Source organism: Pinus tabuliformis, chromosome 5_2 (assembly GCF_031772625.1).
Source record: "Pinus tabuliformis cultivar Carrire ecotype Pingquan chromosome 5_2, CPIR1, whole genome shotgun sequence".
Classification (NCBI taxonomy): Eukaryota; Viridiplantae; Streptophyta; class Pinopsida; order Pinales; family Pinaceae; genus Pinus; species Pinus tabuliformis.
The window spans coordinates 415,738,203-415,744,381 of NC_142306.1; the positions used below are offsets into that span (position 1 = coordinate 415,738,203).

General features: G+C 30.6%; 1 pseudogene; it reads right to left on the reverse strand.

Annotated features, from left to right (window-relative positions):
- Positions 1-5,238: 5,238 nt before the first annotated feature.
- LOC149159308 (cytochrome P450 750A1 pseudogene) lies at positions 5,239-5,937 on the reverse strand (annotated as a pseudogene).
- Positions 5,938-6,179: the final 242 nt, after the last annotated feature.

Here is a 6,179-nt window from a genome sequence, read left to right on the forward strand (position 1 = left end):
AAGACATGCGCATATCTTCCGTATATACCCAGTTTCCGTATATGCGCATGTCTTCCGTATATGCCCAGTTTCCGTATATGCGTATGTCTTCCGTATATGCCCAGTTTCCGTATATGCGCACAATTTATGTAACATAAACGAAGATACTTGAACAACGTGCATATACGGAAGATATGCACATGCAGGAAAGTTCATGTATCTACATCGTATACGCGCAAATTCAATATACAGAAATTGCGCATATACGGAAATTGGGCATATACGGAAGACATGCGCATGTCTTCCGTATATGCCCAGTTTCCGTATATGCGCACATCTTCCGTATATGCACAGTTTCCGTATATGCGCAATTTATGTATATGGAATTTGCGCATACAAGCAAGAGCTAAGGAAAAATTTAAGATAGTGGAAATCGTGCCATCATACTGGATGAGACTCCTACACCAAATGTTGTGAGGTCTAGTTGGGACTTCATACTGGGGAGATCCCCTGAATTTTGGCGGGTCCAGCACTATCAACAGTGTGTTTATTTGTCTTTTTGTTTAGGTTTTATTAGAGCTCTCCCCAAACTAATCTCAAAATTGCATATTTCTTTACCCTGTGAAGCATAGGGTATATACGAACCTACACATAACCATTATAGGAACCCCTCTCTACATATAGATCACATAATGACCTATATCCAAGTGTAGTAGTAAAGGCTAGCACATACAATGAGGAAATTGAAAAAAATCACAAGAGACAACATGAGAGGAAAACAAATTTTCATTAATTTTTTCATACATAGAAAATTTGTTGTTACAAATCAAAGTATAATACTATTTTAGGTTATGCCTTAGCACAGACCCCATAGAAAAATTATTTTTACAAATCAAAGTATAATCCTATTTTAGGCTATGCCTTAGCACAGACCACATCTTTTCGCACCAAACTCAAACCATGGTTCTCACCTCTATTCTAGCTTTCCCATCTTCACGAGCTCCTTTTGTTCCTGTATCTCGATCTCCTCTAGTTTCCACTACTTTTCTCTCTTCTTGTCTCTCTCTCTCTCATTCACAAATTTCTCTTCCCTATTCACAACTACCAACTCTCCCTTGTTCCATTTTCTTTCACACACCTTAAATGATGGTTGGGAGGATAATTTCTCCAATCCCATCATCATTACTTCAGATGTTGAACAATCAAAATGGCTTGACTCCCTAGCCAACAATCACTTCTCCATTTGGTTCGTCAAGTAATCATTGGCTCTTTATATGTTTCAATAGCTGACCATTTCTCCTTTGCATAGGTAGTCCATTGTCTAACCACAATCCACCTGATCCCCTTGAGACACATGGAATCATTACAAGTCATGCTCCATAGTAATTCAATAGAAATGGACCACAAAAAAATGTTAGTTCACAACAACATTACCATAGTAGATGTGCTATAGTAACAATGTTACACCAATGTAAAAATAAGTTTGTATTGTAGTAGGGGTATTACAATAACAGTGTTGTAGCAGAGGTGTCACAACAACAGTGTTGTAGTAGGGGTGTTACAGCAACAATGTTGTGACACACTTATTTGATCTTCTAAACTACCAACCAAAATCAATCAATGTGGATTACTTTTAGCCAAAGATGCTCCTTCATCTCCCTATTAAAGCAACATTATAAGGCATCTCACATGGTTCCATTGCTCATATCATATTTCTAAGTTGCAAATCCTATTCCAAAGCTAGCAATTGTTGAACAAAAACAAAAAATTTGTAACTAGATTCTGAAAAGAACATAGAGAAGTTGCTTATATGGGGAATTTGGTATACGGTGTAGGAGTTGATAGCTTCAAATGGTTAGCTTGAAAATTCAATCAGCAATGCAAGGAAAAGTAGGAGGATTTGTGTGAGATCTAGAAGAAGTGAGGCAGTGAGGAGCCAATGAAGCAGAGATAAGGAAAGTAAATATGGAGAATAAATGTGTGAGCATAAAACATTGATTGCACTATAAAACATATTCTAAAGTAGAAATCATATTGTCAAAGTAATGAATATAAATAAAGAAGAGTGTGAGAAAAATGAATATTAAAATAATAATAGTTGTAATCTAATTTTCAGGTCACATCCATGCCAGACACCAAATTCATGTATGAGACCCCCTTATTTGTGAGATGGCACTGAACGGAGCAAACAAAAGGAAAGAAAACATGAGGAGTGAATGTGTGAGCATAGTGCATCATCAACATTATAAAACACAAACAACATGGTAAGAGAAATGAACATAAACAAATAATAATAATAATAATAATCTAATTTGAAGTTCACTACCAAGCTAGACACCAATTGGGGTGTAAGCTCTCCTTGTTTGTGGGACAACGGAGCCACCCCTTATTTTCTTCCACACAATGATTTGATGTACATAGGTGTACATAGTCTACCACTCTAGATTGAACCTATGACCTCTTAAAGGAAGCGTTTTTAACCATTAGGCACACTAAAACCTACTTGGATTTTTAGGATTTTTTTAAATTATAGTTTTATTGACAAATACTTAAAAATGTAATGTACCACAACTAAAATTAAGTTCTATTATATATTACTAGTATAGATCCATCTTAACCATGGATCACTTGAGGTGAAAATTTATTTTAAAGTGCAAATCTTGAAAAAAGATTTGCACCTCAAGGGATTTGATCCATGTGGTAACTAAGATATATATATATATATATATATATATATATATATATATATATATAATCCAAGTGGAGAGAGAATGGAACTATATATATATATATATATATATAATCCAAGTGGAGAGAGAATGGAACTATATATATATATATAATCCAAGTGGAGAGAGAATGGAACTATCATTTTTTGACATTATTAATAATATTTATTAAATGCCACATATTAATTTTATTTTAAGAATTAAATTAATTATACATCTCCATGTTATTACTTTTATTAGAAAGTAATTTTTTTTTTAATTTAATAATTTCTTCTCTTGGCATATTGAAATATTTTACTATAATGAACATTAAAGTAGTTCTTTTACTCTTTCACATATATTGAAAAAATTAATTAATATGGATATTAAATAGTTAAAATATATTAACTCAAGTGGTTTGCTGAAAAAGTTGTTTCTTTAACTATGTGGGTTCAAGTTTTTGGAGACATGTTGTATCCCATCAACAATATAGTGAAAGTGAGATTATTGATGTTATATAATAGTTTTAATTAAAACTAATCAAATATGTATATTTTACTTTTGTTTTATTAAAGACTTGAAAGACATGTTGTATCCCATCAACAATGTAGTGAGTATAGTGGAAGTGAGATAATTAATATTTTATAATATTTTTATTAAAATTAGCTAAATAAGTCTATTCATTTTTTATTTCTATTTTAAAAGATTTTTGTCTCCAAGTCTCTCCTTCAAATTGTAATATCAACCATGGATGTAACATAGTGAAAATAAGATTATTGATGTTTCATAATATTTTTAATTATAATTAATCAAATATATAGTATTCATCACTGTTCACAATATTTTTTATTGATGAAATATTTTATTTTTATTTTAAAAAAACATATATATTTCCATATTAAATAAAATAAAAATAAAATTATACAATACTAAAAACACAATAAATCAATAAAAAATATTTTAAATAAAAAAATTATTTATAAAAATTACATCAAAAGTAAGATATCTTGTAAATATACTCAAAATAATATAAATAAAAACACTTTAATTGGGTAATTAAGAATAGAACCCCAGAACTGATAATACATTTTATTTATTTTTAATTAAATAATACGTGGCCATGATAAAGTAAGACGAAGTCAAATTGCCCTATAGATCTTGTCTTCGTAATTTTACTAACAACAAAATAACCAGAGAGTATCTGCGCTAACATATAACACTTGTAAACTGCATTAAACTCAAGCGCGAAAATACAACATAAATACTACCAATGGCTTTTTTCACTTAACCATGAACTTGTTGTGATATACTTGATGCAATAAATGACACGATGTAAAACATTCTATGCTTTTGCATATCTAATTGAGATTTCGCAGTAATCATCGGTACTAATATGTATATGTTCGGTTATCAAAGATATCTACAATAACATTACGACTTAATTAATCCAATTTTATTTATATTTTTTTCAAGAATAAAATTTGGAAATAAAAATTGTATTTTTCTTATTATAAATTTCGATGAATCTATAAATGTAAAGTTAATATTCATATAAATTAATTAATATAGATCTTTAAATAATTTATTTAAATTTGGTGTTGAAATATTTTTAAAAATATAAAGTTTAAACATATAAATCATATTTATTTTTGTTTTTTATTATATTATTCTACATAGAAAATTAAACATACATATCATATTTATTTTTGCTTTTTATTATAAGAATTTTAAATGTGTGTATGTTTACTTATATATTAATTTTTTTATTATTTATTAATAATAATAATAATTTAAAATAAAATTATAATCTAGTTAACTTTTATAACTTTTTGAAATTATATTGGGTATGTTTATTATGAATTGATGCATATCTATATTTATTAATTATTTAATTTATGTCACTATACCAATCTCTTAAATAATACTATTTTAAATATTAAAATAAAATTTAACAGTAGCCACCAATATTAATATATATATTTAATTATGAACAAGTTGCTAAATAGTACTATTTTGAATATTAAAATAAAATTTAACAATAACAATCAATATCAATATTAATATTAATATTAATATATATATATATATATATTTATTTATTTTTATTTATTTATTGCATAATAACATTATTGAAAATAATATTATTTTAACTAAATATGCAGGTTGGTTTAGATTTTTAAAAGAAATAATATTCGAGCATTGCATTTAATATATTTCAAATCTTTCTCCCAATTCAATGGTTTTGTCAAGAAAACCAGCCATCAATGGTAAAATCCAGATGCTGCACCAACAATATATCTCAAATCTTTTGCCATCTAATGCTAAGTTATCTTGGTATTTAATGGCAAAGATTTTATTTTGAGAAAGCCACACCAAAGATAGAGCTTATCAATTATGAAAATATATATAATCAGTACAGAGAAAGACTCCCACAAATATCAGACATAGAGACATCTTTACCTGAAGACATCATCAAACATTATCTCCACAATACCATGACTGTAACCCTGTCATTATTATAGAATATTTAGCAACGAAAATTTTATTCTACTTATACTGAAGATAGATGGCCAATGACGAGTTCCACAGCAGGTCTTTTGGCCAGCTTCCGTGCCATCAAGGCAGTCGAGAGGCAACTGGGTTTCCTCAACGTCAGAAATGCAAAGAGTGGCACTTGTCTCGCAAACACCGCTGAACGTGCCTCCTTCATGTCCACCTCGGACGGATCACCTCCAACTTTCCAATCAAAAACGTGTAACAGTTGAGCCAAGGCAAGCTCAGTCATCGAAGTAGCCATTACAACTCCCGGGCATCCTCTCCTTCCTGCCCCGAATGGAAGCATTCTGAAGTCTGATGGACGTCTTGTTAAATGTACAGACTCTTCCTGCATAAATCTTTCAGGCTTGAATTCTGAAGAATCTGTTCCCCACACATTGGGATGCCTTCCAATTGCCAACAAGTTGAACATTAGCATTGATTTCTTAGGTATATGGTATCCTCCTACTGTCACTGCCTCCACAGACGCATGGGGAAACCCTAGCGGTGCCCCTGGGTATAATCGTATGGTCTCTTTCACCACGCAGTGTAGGTATTTCATGCTGGCCAGATCCGTCTCCTTTACTTTCCAGTGTTGACCAACGACCGATTCGATTTCTTCTTTCAATGTCTTCATTACGTGGGGATGTCTGAGCAGCTTACTCACTGCCCACTCTAACGTAATTGATGTATTCCCTACTCCTCCGATGTTCATCTCCTTTTAAAAATATCAAAATCTTAGATTCGCAAACCTTTAAAAATCAGAACTAACAGCATAGAAATTTTCTCAAAGAAATGAATGGTGACTTGAATAAGAAAGAACATACAATTTTTTTAGGAGGTGGAGCTGCGAAGCTTGGTTAAACGAATAGTTTAATACCCAAAAATGAGTCCTAGCCTCAACCTCTCTCTTGAAATTGAAACTTTACTTTTTTATGAAATTTAAATTTAAATTTA